We start from the raw sequence: 15425 nt of genomic DNA on the forward strand, positions 1-15425 counted from the left end.
TGGGGATGGGGGGGAACTGCTTGGTCAAGAGAACCCCGTGAGTACTCTCCCTCTCTCTATATATATGATGATGACAAAAAACAACAGCATCTTCCACTTTTATTTTTATTGCAAATGGAAATATTTTTCCCGATTTTAATTTAACTTGCACTAAAATTTAAACTCCTTTTTATTAGCGATTTTTTGTCACCTTATTCGCCGCCTCATTTACGGAATGCTTCATATAGTCGATGGCAAAATTCCGATTTTGATACTGGGACCTAGAATGCTTGCCTCATATCATAGCAGCAGGTACTCCCTTTACCAAGATTGACAACCAAATTTGAATTTCTATATCTGCAATAAGATCATTATTCATGATTTCAAGCCCAATTGAAATTTTGAGAAAAAAATAATTTTTTGGTGCGTTGGAATTTGGATAAGAGGATGGTGCTTGAAGCTTCCATTCTCACCGGGACCGAGACAAATAATGAAATATTTCAATCCAATCAGAATGTGGGCGGCGAACTCACGCAGAAGAAGACCACATTGTTGACGGAATGTTTGCTTCTTCTTCTCTTCGTTCTTGCTTGATGTCATCTGCCTTAGTCTTGGCTGATGTTCGTATTGTTAGCTGTGTGTTTTCTCTTGATTTTTTTTATTTTTCTGAGCTTTTTCTAGTTTGCTTTACGTTTGAAGTGCTAGCATTTTTTACCTTTTGCTGTAGTTTGAGATTTTTGGACCACTACCTCCACCCTTTGAGACCATCACCAGTGGGGCGCCCTAAGGCGCGCCCTATGGTGCGCCACGTCAGCATTTTTATCCTCCTCCTTCTCCACCTGCAGTGGGGCGCCCTAAGGCGCGCCCTAAGTCGCGCCCTATAACGCGCAACATCATCATTTTGTTGTTTTGTTTAATTAATTTAACTGTTTTCAAATAACACGTAACGAGTAAAAAAACGACTAAATAACAAGCGGCGAAGTTTTAATAATAAAAAAAATTACACCATTCAACTAAAAAAAGAAAAAAACTAAGTCGGGCCAATTCCCAACTTCCTACGCAACTCATCGAGTAATGCACGAAGATACTCGGCTTGTTCGGGGTCGGTGCACTTCTTGAGGGCCTTGTGCGTCTGCAACATCGTCCTTGCCATCGACGTTGTAGCTAACGACGCAAACGCGGTGGCCGTCTGCGTCGGGAGCTCATCCGGGTCCGGAACAGGGGTTGCAGCGGTCGACGATGACGTCGCGGTCGCCTTCCCCTTGGCCTTCGCAGCCTTGATGCCGGAAGGACATCGGTGTGCCGGAACTCCCTTCATCCACGTACGTCCGGTTGAGGTCAACCGGGTTAGTGCCGCTGCCGCTGCTCGTGTAGTCACCAGCTTCGGTGACCTTCGTCCTCTTCGGCGCACCAGTGTGCAGAATTCCACCTTGGAACTTCTGCTTCTCCCTCAAGAGCGCCCAGATGGCCTCGTGCTTGAACTCGCCGAACATCGACCGGTACGACAACATCGCTTTAGAGCGCACGTCGTGCACGCTCTCGCCGCTCCCCTGTGACCGCGCGCACTTCTCGAACTCCGCCGAGTACAAGTTCACTTGCTTCTTGATTTGATCTCAGTGCTTGCGGAGTTGCTCACTCTTGCGCTTGTACGCGGTCGGCGGCTTGACCGAATTATAGAGGTCCGCGATGCGCTCCCAGTACGCGGTCTGTCTCTGGTTGTTGGCGAATATCGGATCTTCCGATATATCTACCCAACACCGGGCCAAAGTGAGAGTTTTGTCGTCGGTGTAGTTCGTACGGCCGGGGGCGTACTCATCGCAGTCACCGGGAGGCGGCAACTTCTGCGCCCGCTGCCGGTTCCGCTTCGCCTTCCCCTTGGCGGCACCGGTCGCTGCGGGGGCGGGATCGGCCGATGCGGTTGGGCGGTGCGGCAACGGCGCTATATCAGACAACCCATACGATTCCGTACTGAAATCGGGATCGTAATGGGTGTTGTCGCCGAACGAACGATAATCGCCGGGTTCTGTACCCGGCCAATGCGCCTCTCCGCTAAACGTAGGGCTATTGGGGCTTGAATCCATTTCGTAGTAATTATGTAAATGTAAGTTTCGAAGATGAAATCGTGTGAAATGAAATGTTACAAATGAACGCTATTTATAAAAAAACGAAACCGCGTGTCATCGTCCGCGGCCTTCACAATTGGGCGGACGATGTCGCGGACGATGGCCATCGTCCGCAACCATCGTCTGCGACGTCCGCAATGGAGCGGACGATGGCGCACACGATGGCCATCGCCCGCGGTTTAAGTCGCGCCCGAAGCATAGGCCGCGACTATCGTCCGCCGCCTATGCCACACACCCACAGTGGGGGCGGACGATGAATGGCGCAGACGATGCGCGCCATCGGGCGAGCCATCGTCCGCCCATTGCGGATGGCCTGAAAAAAAAACTATTTTCATTTTGGTCTGTCTCGTAAAAATATAAAGTTTTTATTTTAAAAACTCCGATCACTCTAATGAAGTGTGACTATTTCTCCACTAATAATACTTCAATCATTTTTTTTTCTATTTCTTTATTATTTTACTAATTGTGCATTAAAACTCATGTCGTTTCAAAAGTTTCTATTTTGAAAGACAAATATTGTATTAATTTTTTACAATTGTTACTAGATGATAATCCTATAAAATACCTTATTTCACCATATACCTAAGTTTATATTACACAAACTAAACATTTATTGCATATAATTTTGTGAATAATAAAAAAATTATTTCACGAAATATAGGAAATGTAACAATAGAACAAAAGTACAAAAGATACACACAAAACATAAAAGAAATTAACTAAAAACTGTTTCACCAAACAAAAAATATAATGAAACACAAAAATTGAACTAACAAACCAGAAACCATAAATATTTGATCTCGAGACCAATTCACTCATCAACAAAATTTGCTGGGGCTTTCATCATATATATATTTTTTTCTATTTTTGTCCCTCCCATAAAAATAGTCTATTACATTTTTTTTAATAATTTTTTTTTCTTTTATGAGGCAAGGGTTTTACTAATTCTCTTCACTAACAATTCTCCAATCATTTTTTTTCTATCTTTCTTCTACAAAGTCCATATTTCTAAGAAACAAAGGGAGGCTTTTTATTTTTGCCTTTTTGCTGTGTTTTTATCTTCTTATATGTATACCATGCCCATTTTTTTTATCGAGTAATAAGAGGTTGCGATAAAATAAAAGAAAGAGAAAACAATAATAAATAAAATTGGCACACGCATCATATGCATATGCATGTGGTTTTTTCATCAAACAACCCTTCAGTTGGTGTCCTACTTTCACCTGCGATTATCAAAGGCGTCTCGAATATTTCCTACATACTGAGTAAATAAATGATTAATGTCTCGGACTCTCGGTCAAGTTCAAAAATCAAAATTAATTAATTAAATAAAGTAAATCAAATATTTTTGACTATCCGTTTATATGCACACTAAGTAGAATATGCCAATGATTTTGAGATAGGTATAAATTTGTTTCCTTATTCACTAAACCTATTTTCGAGTTCCCTCTATTTTGGGTGTGACATCAACTTGAAGATTTTGTCACCATATGTCCAACATTATTGTGGTTGAATTTTAAGCAAGACATTCGAGAATCCATAGTAACTATTTGAATTTTCAACTCGAAACACAAAAACACACGACGCTACTTTCAACTGATTCAGTTAAGGATTTCACTAGAAATGTTAATGTAATTATAAAATCATTTTCAAACTTCTGACAGATATTTCTATAAAAAATAGCAAGTAAAAGCAACTTTATTTTGTTATATCCCTTAAAATTATGCAATTCTAATTTACGAAATTTGTGAATAACATATTACTCCTACATGAGTATTGACAACTTATATAATTGTAATTAATAATTTATAAACCTCACTGTGCTGAAAAGTAGGAAAGATGAATAAAGTTGGAAAAATAAAGAGGGGTAAAATAGGTGATGTAATAAAGTAAGAGTGATTGAATGATTTATTTTTTTGTCAAAAATAAAATGACTCAACTTAGTTGCGACATTTCAAAAAGAAATATGACTTGACTTAGTTGGGACAAAGAGAATATTATTTTTTATATTATTAATTTTATTTATCAATTGTGTATTAAAATTTGTGTTTTTATAAAACTTATTAGTATTTATTTTTATGGGACTAGGATAGTAGAATGTGAATGAACTTTGTTGTGGAAGAATTGAGAAAACTACAAGGATGAATGAGTGTAATGAATGCATGACATCTTCAGACAAGCCGACCTTAACCAGACTTAACCGACTCTTCGTCATAACTAGACCGACCAATTCCCTTGTTAAGTTGTCATTATTACTTAGATATTTATTACGTCACATCAATCTATCTATACATTAATTAATTAAATATATTTACTTACATTAACATGGAATGTTAGCAACCATAGAAAGTAATAACGACGAATTTTTTTTGTCTCCACACGAATTGTTGGCACTTTCATCATGCCTAGAGTAGTTGTACGTTTATGTATAAGAGAATCCGCAATGGCGGACTTCACCGCGGAATTCCCACGGATGTGCCGGAATTTCGTGGCGGACGTCCGCCATTAGGCACGAATGGCACGGATACGGAATTGAGCTGAGGACGTCGCAGGTCCGCGGCCTTCCGCGGAATTCCGCGCGGAATTTCGATTTTTTTTTTTATATAATTATTGAAATGTATTTTTTTATTTGGTGAAATGTACTTTTCTTTTTTTAATGGATTTTTTCCTATTCGCGTCGAAATTTTAATTCCGTAAATTATTTACTTCCGGAAAGTGGTTAATTTATGAATTTGTGAATTTTTTTTAATGTGGAAATTCCGTCGGGAATTCCATAGGGGAATTTCGCCACTGTGCAGTGGAAAGTCTGTATGACGTGGCAGAGCAGTGGGAAGTCCTTATGACGTGGCAGTGGGAATTCCGCGGGGAATTCCGCCGGGACATCCGCACCACTGGGGATGCCCTAAGCTAAGTAGGAGAGATTTAATTTCGGATCAAGTATTTGAAAAATGTCACTTTTCAAGAGTAGTTGTATTTAGGTTATATCTTTATTCCAAATTAATTTTAGCCTCATATATGTTACAAATACAATCAACTTGCAACTTTTGCTATTAATTAGACGGCAACCCCTAAATTGACCCTTACTAATTTTCCTATTTTAAAGACATTTCCGAAGCAAATTAATTGTTGGTTTTGGCCCGCTTTCTATTTGTCTGCGAACATTGCAAATTACTACGTGTTATAATATCGACGCCAGAGGAAACAATGGTTGAAACTTGAAACGAAACATTTAATTTCATTTTCTTGGTTCTTCTTTATTTATAATGGCATATACTTCACGAAATTGATCGTCTAATCCTTGTTGAAATGGCTCAAAATATATAGTCCATTTTTGAAATTTGAATGGTTTTAAAACTTCTTTTACAATAAGTGTTTTTAATGTTCACGATGTATTTATGTGTCGAAATAGAAGTGAAGCAAGTAGAAATTTGAATTTCTAATTTATACAGTATGTTGGAAACATGAACGGAACGGTATATTTTCGAACTGGCTGATTCAACAATTCTAATATTATTGGAGTTCGAAAAGGACTACATTAAACCTTTATTAATAGCATATATTTTTGTAAAGAGTCACTTTTCAATAATTGTCCAGAAATTAATGGATATAAAACCGACTATAGTTACGTTGTGGTTGTAAATTTGGAGCCTCACAATTGTAAACCAAACAAATTGCAACTTTTGATATTGATGAGTCGGCAAACCCTTGCATTGGATCCATCGATATTTTCACTCGATAATTTTTTTATAAGTGAACTGTAAAATTAGTATCTGAAAATTCTAAATTGCATATTTACTGTACGTATCTCATGAAAATAAATGATACTGGAAATATTTGGATAATACTTTATTTCGTTTGAAGTATTTTTTTTCACTTTTTAACACTATTTCTTCTCAAATTTACAGTCTCAGCCTTAAGAGAATTTGTCAATAAATATTAGTAAAGCAATTATAAAATTTGTACTCAAATTATTAGTACTCAACTCACAACTCTAGTATTTCGTCTTAGACTCCAAATATCTCATCATATACCTCATGAACTAATGTCCTACTCGAAGTACAACTACATATATTCCTTGTATTTTATTGATCTGAACCAAATATATAAAATATTGTTCACATAATTGCATAACAGGAGTACCATGTAATTACATAACACTGATAACAGGTATAAAGCAATTACATAAACTGTAATACAAAATTATGAGAGTAATGAGAGAGAAAAGAAAATGGTTCAAATATTGTTAGCATAAAATTAGATTAATCTCATTAGAAAGGTAAATCTACCATAAATAGATCGGAACTAAATTTGGTGGATGGACCAAAAATAGAAAAATCCGTTCTAACTAAGTTGGGTTGTATTCTTTTTCCGGGACATTCTAACTAAATTGAGTCATTTCCTTTTTGGTAAAAAATTAAACATCTAATAACCCTCTCTCTCTCTCTCTCTCTCTCTCTCTCTCTCTCTCTCTCTCTCTCTCTCTCTCTCTCTTAATTTGAAGTCCAAGAATAAGTACGCTATATTACTTTAGTTTGGATACCAATTTTGTAATTGATTTACTAATAATAATGGACAAATTTGCTGTTGAGGCTAAAATAGATAAAATGAGAAATTGTATCAAAAATTGAAAAATACCCCAAACAAAATTAAATCTTTGTTTAGAGACCTCTAATGCTATTTACTCTCATAAGGTACAACAAATGTGCATGTTTTGTACTTTAACTCATCATTTAATAGTGATGATCAGAGAGTAATATAAGTATCAAATTTGAGGACAAATTTGAGGACGTCATCTTAATCTTTTGCTTTTCTAAGACACTTTTATTTGTGTCCCTAAATTTTACTACTACAATTTCTTAAGGAAAAGTGTGTCTATAGAAACACAAATTAGCATTCTTAATTGAATAAAAAATGCTCTTAGTCGTTCTATTTTGTAATGTATCTTCGATCGATCAGCATACCCGATCTCTCTTTATATTTATTGAGCTATGCAATTTCTCGGACTCAATCAGCGAAACACTCTCGACCTGCCTCCTCCAATACCATTCAAATACATAACGTCAGTGGACAAATTAATGCTCATTTGAGTTATTAAGGATGAACCCTATCATTTGAAACAAAATAGTGATAAATTGGTCATTGCTAGAGGTGCATATTTCTGTAGTTTAGACTTTAGAGATTGAATCTAAACCTTTTTCATTATATTTATAGTAAATGTTAATTCGATCTTTAGTTACACACACCTCACTCCTTGAGAATATATAGTGGGAATGTTGTTATGAGGATTGGGGCAAAACTGCACAATCAGTTCAGTTCGGTTACCAATATACTGTTCGGCGATTAGGGACCGATATGCTGTTCGGTGATCTGACGAACTGCAATCATGCTCGGTGATTGGTCGAGTTTGTAGTCGTGCTCAGGGATTAACCGAGCTCAATGTTCGGTGTTGAGCTCGGTGCTCAGTGCTCGGTGTTGGTGCTCGGTGTTGGCCGAACTTAAACGAGTTCGGTGTTGGTGCTCGGTGTTGGCCGAACTTAAACGAGTTCGGAGTTGACAGTTGTTATTAACTGATGCACGTCGTCGGATGCGACTAGTTAGTTAGCTTTAAATGAAAGCCGTTAGGTTTGAACTAGTTGTTAGATAAGTGTTAGTTAAATAGAGCCGAGCTGTGGAAAAAGAAAAGAGAATTTTTTCATCCAAGAGTTTTGTAATCTTCCACACAAATAAAACACAAGATTTCCATTGACTCTCCAAGAATTGTTTTTTGCTTATTCATTTTCATATCAAGTATTCGTTCTTCTCGTTCCGGAATCGATCTCGTTGTGATAACAAGATTGAGTCGCGTATCTGATAGCATTACAAATTGGCGCCGTCTGTGGGAATCGAAGAAGGACGACGAATTCAACAATGTCTACCGCAAAGTTCGACGTTGAGAAATTCACCGGCGAAAATGATTTCGGCCTGTGGAGATTGAAGATGAGAGCTGTTCTGATGCAGCAAGGCGTCTGGGATTATGTGAAATCCAAGACGGACAAGAAAGAGATTCAAGGGATGGATGCGGCGAAATGTCAAGAACTGGAATACAAGGCGTATAGCTCGATTGTCTTGTGCCTCAGCGATAGAGTCTTGAGGGAGGTTCAGAAAGAGGATGATGCCGCGGGAGTGTGGGAGAAATTGGAGAAAATATATATGGAGAAGTCAATCTCCAATAGGTTGCATCTCAAGCAAAGATTGTTCAACTTTAGATTTTCTGACTCCAAGAATCTGGCGGATCAGCTGGAAGATTTTCGAAAGTATATAGATGATCTTGAGGGTGTGGATGATCCCATGAAAGATGAGGATAAAGCTTTGATGTTATTGAATGCTCTGCCTCAGAGTTTTGAGCAATTCAAAGACTCAATACTTCTTGGAAGGGATTCGAAAGTGACTTTGGAGGAGGTATTTTCTGCATTAAAGCTGAAGGCAATGCAGAAATGTGTCAGCAAGCCAATCGATCAAGCTGCTGAAAGCCTCAATGTGAAGGCAACTTCAAAGAAACAATTCAAATTCAAGAAACCCCCATCTGACAAGTGGAAGCCAAGATCATCTAAGGAAGGAGATCAAAAGGAATCTAGAAGCTGCTTCTGGTGTAAGAAACCAGGACACATCAAGCAAAATTGTTTTGCTTGGAAGAAAAAGCAATCTGAAAATCACAAAGGAGATGGTACAGCAGCTATCACTGAGGAAATTGAAGAGGCAAGAGCTCTCAATGTGGTGGAGGATAGCCCATTATCAAGGCTATGGATCATGGACTCAGGCTGCAGTTTCCATATGTCCTCCAATCTCGACTGGTTCCAAGATTTAAAGGAATCTGAAGGCTCGGTGTTGCTGGGAGATGACCATGTGTGTGATGTAAGGGGTGTTGGGAGCATATGTTTGAGGATGGACAATGGAATTTTCAGAACTCTCACTGATGTGAGATACATCCCATCCATTAAAAGGAATCTTATATCCTTGGGTCTTCTTGAGAAGAATGGCTACGAATTGACTCTCTTTGGTGGAGAGATGCTTGTCAAAAAGGATGGCCAAATGATCATGAAGGCTGTCAGAAACAATGTGCTCTATTATCTGAAAGCTGAGGCAGTTGCTGGAACAGCTAACAACACACAAAAGACCATCAATTGGCATGCTAGGCTGGGCCATGTGGGGGACACTGGGCTGATGCAGCTGGTAAAGCAAGGCATTATTCAGATGGCTGATTCAGAGATACAAAGAGCCATTGGATCGTGTGAAGAATGTATTCTTGGCAAAAACAAGAAGCTGCCATATGGAGTGGGAAAACATAACTCAACACAACCTCTCCAATATGTTCACAGTGACATATGGGGCCCTGCACCAGTAAATAGCATTGGAGGAGGCAGGTATTTCTTATCATTTGTTGATGATTTTTCAAGAAAGGTTTGGATAATGATCATGAAAGAAAAGTCAGAGACCTTCAAGAAATTTCAGGAGTGGTGTACTGCAGTTGAGCTAGAAAAGGGGAAGCCTTTGAGATGCCTAAGAACTGACAATGGGCTGGAATTTTTGTCCCATGAGTTTGATGAGTTTTGCAAGAGAAAAGGAATTAAAAGGCATAGAACGGTGCCTCACAACCCACAACAAAATGGGGTCGCCGAGAGAATAAATAGAACCATTCTTGAAAGGGTAAGATGCATGTTGATAGCATCTGGAATGTCAAAACCATTTTGGGCAGAAGCAGCCTCCACAGCTGTTGTTTTAATCAACAAATGCCCCTCTGCTGCCATTGAAAACCAGACTCCGGATAGTAGATGGTATGGATCTTATGGAGACTATTCAAAATTAAGACCATTTGGGTGTAGAGCATATGCTCACATCAAACAAGGAAAGCTGGAACCAAGGGCTCTCAGATGTGTGATGATAGGCTATCAGGTTGGAGTTAAAGGTTACAGATTATGGTGCTGTGAGGAAGGGAATAAGAAGGTTGTCATCAGTAGGGATGTTATTTTCAGGGAATCTGAAATGCCTTTCTTCATCAAGAAAGTTCAGACTGTTGAGTTTGAGGTGGAGGGTCAGAGGGAATCCTCATCTGATGCTGTAAGAAGTCCACCAGATACTGTGAGAAATTCACAAGAAACCAGTGTTGGTGGATCCTCTGAACATGAAAGTAACATCAAGACTCCACAGAGACTGGTTGCAAGAGACAGAACCAGAAGAAGGATCAAGCTCCCTTCCAGATTTCAGGATTTTGATATGATGCACTATGCACTGGCCATAGCTGAGGAGATGGACTATCATGAGCCTTCAAATTACAAGGAAGCAATAAGGAGTCCGGAGAAGGACCAGTGGCTATTAGCCATGCAGGAGGAGATTGATAGCTTGTACAAAAATCACACATGGATTTTGGTGTTGAGGCCAACTGATCAGAAAACAGTTGGTTGTAAATGGATTTTTAAGAAGAAAATTGAGGCCTTCAACAACAATCAAATCAGATTTAAAGCCAGGTTGGTGGCCAAAGGCTTTACACAAAAGGAGGGAGTAGATTATAATGAAATATTCTCCCCTGTGGTAAAGCATAGCTCCATCAGGATTCTACTTGCCATTGTTGCTCAGAGAAATTGGGAATTGCAGCAACTCGATGTCAAAACAGCCTTTCTTCATGGAGAGCTCGAAGAGAAAATTTACATGGAGCAGCCTCCTGGTTTCGTCCAACCAGGAAATGAAGGAAAGGTGTGTTTGCTGAAAAGAAGCTTGTATGGTCTAAAACAAAGTTCAAGACAGTGGTATCTCAGGTTCAATGAGTTCATGCATAAGATCGGTTTTGAGAAGTCTTTGTATGATCATTGTGTCTTCATCAAAAGAAGAGGTGGAGTTGCTGTGGCATATCTACTATTGTATGTAGATGATATGCTGATCTCTGCAGAGCATAAGGAAGAGGTGGAGTTAGTGAAAGGTGATCTGAAATCTGAATTTGATATGAAGGATCTTGGAGATGCAAAGAAGATCCTTGGAATGGAGATCATAAGGGATAGAGACAAGAAAAGGATATGGCTAACTCAGAAAGATTACATCAGGAATGTGATCAAGAAATTTCAGATGGATAAAAGCAAACCAGTGAGTGTGCCCCTGAGCCAGCAGTTTAAGCTCAGTGTAAATCAGTGCCCTAAAGATGATAGTCAGAGAAGAGAGATGGATAAAATCCCATATGCAAACATAGTGGGAAGCATCATGTACACCATGGTGTGTACAAGGCCAGACATCAGCCAAGCCATAAGTGTTGTGAGCAGATACATGGCAGATCCAGGTATGGAGCATTGGCATGCTTTAAAATGGATACTAAGGTATCTGAATGGTACTCAGGATTATGGCATACTGTTTGATGGAAGTAAGAATTTTGATGCACAGCCTCTATTGGGATATTGTGATTCTGATTTTGCTACTAACATTGACACAAGGAAGTCCCAATCCGGCTATGTTTTCTGCATGTATGGAGCTGCTGTAAGTTGGAAGTCGAGTTTGCAATCTGTGGTGGCACTCTCAACAACTGAGGCAGAATATATTTCCATGGCTGAGGCCGTAAAGGAGAGCATGTGGCTGAAAGGAATCTGCTCGGATTTTGGAGTTGATCAAGGAGCTGTGACTGTATTATGTGATTCAAATAGTGCCATATGTTTGTCAAAACATCAGACATTCCATGAGAGGAGCAAGCATGTGGATGTTAAGCTTCATTTTGTGAGGGATGAAGTTGAAATGGGCTCAGTGAAGATTGAAAAGGTAGCTACTGAGCACAATGCAGCTGATATGCTAACAAAGGTGTTGCCCGGACTTAAGTTGAAGTATTGCATGGATTTGGTGAATCTGATTCAGCTGAAGTGATTGTGGAAGATGGATGAAATCTATGGATTGTCCAGTTATGTCCCAAGGTGGAGATTTGTTATGAGGATTGGGGCAAAACTGCACAATCAGTTCAGTTCGGTTACCAATATACTGTTCGGCGATTAGGGACCGATATGCTGTTCGGTGATCTGACGAACTGCAATCATGCTCGGTGATTGGTCGAGTTTGTAGTCGTGCTCAGGGATTAACCGAGCTCAATGTTCGGTGTTGAGCTCGGTGCTCAGTGCTCGGTGTTGGTGCTCGGTGTTGGCCGAACTTAAACGAGTTCGGTGTTGGTGCTCGGTGTTGGCCGAACTTAAACGAGTTCGGAGTTGACAGTTGTTATTAACTGATGCACGTCGTCGGATGCGACTAGTTAGTTAGCTTTAAATGAAAGCCGTTAGGTTTGAACTAGTTGTTAGATAAGTGTTAGTTAAATAGAGCCGAGCTGTGGAAAAAGAAAAGAGAATTTTTTCATCCAAGAGTTTTGTAATCTTCCACACAAATAAAACACAAGATTTCCATTGACTCTCCAAGAATTGTTTTTTGCTTATTCATTTTCATATCAAGTATTCGTTCTTCTCGTTCCGGAATCGATCTCGTTGTGATAACAAGATTGAGTCGCGTATCTGATAGCATTACAAATGTAAATAGTAATTTTCAAGTAGATGAGGTAATGTTATTATAGTAGTTCAGAAGCAAGTAGTTAGGGAGGTCCAAGCCTTAGCAAAATCCTAGGATAGACTGCTCAATGTGGTTCATACACACTGGCTAGTGTCCTCGGCACTCTACCACAAGCAGTGGCGGATTCAGAACCTGAAAATGAGGTAGAAAAATCATGACTAGATTTAAGTTTGTATCAGAACCAGCAGGAACTCTATGATGAGGAGAAATCTAGATAGGCTGTTTAATTATCACACTCTCCTCTTCAAAATAAAATCAAAGGAGATATGCTGTTCTCTATTACTTCTTACTCAGCGTTGTTACAAGCAACACGAGTTTTGTTTTTGCACAGCTCTAATCAATTAGGGTTTTACCGATTGAGGAAAAATAATATCTTTGCAAACAATTGCAGTCTTGATCTTGCATATGCTTAGTTTGTATCTCTTTCATGATATTTCAACATGTTTCATCTTTGATAAATATATTCATTTCTAAACCACCACCGAGCTAGCCAGTATGAACAGTGTGGCAATTCTGTGTTTCATAAGTGGTTTGTTTTGCAGCTAGGAAATGTTTTATACATGTGTATTCCACCCATACAACTATTATTAACTATAGAGATTTTATTTTTCCAAAGCTAAAATTCAGTATGTTGAAAAATTGCATTGATTCGTGAATGGACATTCCTAATGTTAAAAATTATAAAAAAGTCATGGGAGTGGGAATCACTACTACATTCTCGATCATCCCATTTTTGTATATTTATTATCAAAAATAGTTTAGAAACCTTCAAATATGTATAAAAAATGGAGGAATTCTAGTGAATTCAGTTCACACTGCTCACTGGTGTGATTTGTAAGCTTGCAAGTCTCATTCTTTCTTCATATATCCGAATTTATTGCGACTTCAAATTACTTACCAATTAGGGCACCTTATCGAAGTAACCAATCAATAAATTTTAGAGGTTTGATATTTTAGTGCATTTAATTTTTGGTCAAAGTTTGGTCAAAGTTATATTCGTTTAATAAATTGCGTGGAGCCCGAATTATTTTTTATACATTCGATTTGATTTGTCTCAGTAGCTTAAATCTTGACTGATTGTTAGATATCTAAATCACAAAAAAATAACAGTAAAAACACGGCAGTTGCATTTAATTTTTTTGTGAATGTCACACTTATGTATCGTTTAATGTAAGCATTTTACTTCACATAAGGATAGTTACGATAACACAATCGTCCTTCCAAATTCGGATATAACTATTGTTATTTTGACATATTGCTATTTATACGTATAATTTTATTTGAATAATGCTAGTAATATTTGAACAATAGCTAAAACAGTTTAAGACATCATGGATTCATGGGTAACAATAATGCAAGGATGGGCACTATTTCTACAATGAACTCGAAAAAGAAGGGCGTGTTCTAGAAATAGTTTTGATTGCTCAATATATCTCATTTACAATAAAAGAAAGAACCAAAAAAAAAGGATAATGAGAAAAGAGTACTATTAGTATTACTACTCAATAAAATGTATGGGCCAATTTTACATGGTAACCCACCACATTTATTTGTACCAACACCACCGTTAATTTATTATTGTATTTATGCTAATTATTGGTGTATATATATGTCGTTTCTCAATAAAAGTAGTCAACATTAATGTCTTGACTCTTTGTCTTAGCGTTGAAACAAAAAACCGAATTGGGGAGGAAAATGTTACAGCTGACTGAATGTATATGATTTAATGAAATTAAAGTATCTATATAATGAAATTAGTAGCTAGGGTGAGACAGAAAAAGAAAAAAGAGATTGTTGTTAAAGAATAAGGACGAAGCTACTGTAATGTGCCATTGCTGCATTTTCAAAAAGGAGTGAAGAAAGAGCTTCACGATCCCCATTATTTCACTGCATGCTACAATTACAAATCAAGGGTTTCCGATTTTTATTGTTTTAGTCAAATCTTACAATTACAAACAACCTAACATAAATTCCATGTTATACTGCATATTGATTTGATGGTGGTAGTGAACAACTTCATAGGATAGGACAAGTAGTAGAGTCGAGATTGGATAAAGAGGTTTGTGAAAGGGATTAAACGCTACCAATTCCACCGTTATGAGTTATTAAGCGTGTGGTAGTTAGTTACATTAAACCTCATTCATTCAATATCAACGTTCACCCTCTGACTGTCACACATGAATTTAATCTGATTCTTCCTCAGCTTGTTGCATATACTCCATATAGTCACGTCATCATGGTCGTAACATTTCATAATATCTTTTGAGATCCATCAACTATAAATTAATATTAATTCTATTACTTTTTTACTATTTTCAATATTTTCATGACCAAAGTACCCTTAAGGCCATGAAGGCCAATTCAACCTATTTACCTTCTCATTTTCATTAAAGTATATAATTTCGTTTTCTTTCTTTATTCATCCACTTTCTTCTTTCTTCTAATTTATTTTAGAATTAAGTTTAATAGTTTCTTACACTATTATTATTAATATATACCATACCTTATTTAAATATTATGATATTACTTTCTAGTGCTAGTTAATACTTTTATATGGTTACATTCTCAATTATTTAGATAAAATTAAGATAAATATTTTATTTTAATGAATCTCATAATTTTATTAAACTGAAAATTTAAGTTAATCATAATATATAATATATACTACATTGAAATAAAAATTTAATAAAGTAGAAAAAATATGATTCACGAATAGTCAATGGAATAGATATAAGAACTATGAACAATTTTCACGAGGTTGTTGTA

The sequence above is a fragment of the Salvia splendens genome, chromosome 5, assembly GCF_004379255.2.
Source record: "Salvia splendens isolate huo1 chromosome 5, SspV2, whole genome shotgun sequence".
Classification (NCBI taxonomy): Eukaryota; Viridiplantae; Streptophyta; class Magnoliopsida; order Lamiales; family Lamiaceae; genus Salvia; species Salvia splendens.